Here is a 577-nt window from a genome sequence, read left to right on the forward strand (position 1 = left end):
GAAAGGCCAACATTTTAACTACGATAATAAAAATGACTTTTAATATGATAATACAAATCCCCATTTTTATTATCCAAATTAATTGATTTTGTTCATTAGAAATTTTTTACCATTCATCCCTAAACCCAAATAAAATGTACATTTTTTTGTGAAAAAAGAATTTCATAGGTAATTTTCATTTGCCCCCAAATTAAATTTAATGCAGAATTTCGGGAGCAATTTTGGCCCCTTTGAATTATATTAAATACACAAGGATGATAATAAATGGTTTTTATGAAAATTAGGTTTCCACAACACCGTATAAGTTTTTTTTGGAAATTTTAGCTGAAACGGGGGAAAAATTTTTCAGTGCACGCTAAAATTGCGGTATTTCTGTGCGTTATTGCCGAAAAATTTCGAAAGTTCAACGATAAAGAAAAATTTTTCTCTTGAATTTTCTTATATCTGTATTTCCGATTTTGGGTAATATTTCGAAAAATTTTCGGTAAATTTTTCTTATTTGGTTTATGAATTAAAAAGCGACGTTTTCCGATCGTAAAATGTTAATCATAGCGCGAACCACAATTAAACAACTGCC

This window comes from Penaeus monodon, chromosome 33 (assembly GCF_015228065.2).
Source record: "Penaeus monodon isolate SGIC_2016 chromosome 33, NSTDA_Pmon_1, whole genome shotgun sequence".
NCBI classification, from domain to species: domain Eukaryota; kingdom Metazoa; phylum Arthropoda; class Malacostraca; order Decapoda; family Penaeidae; genus Penaeus; species Penaeus monodon.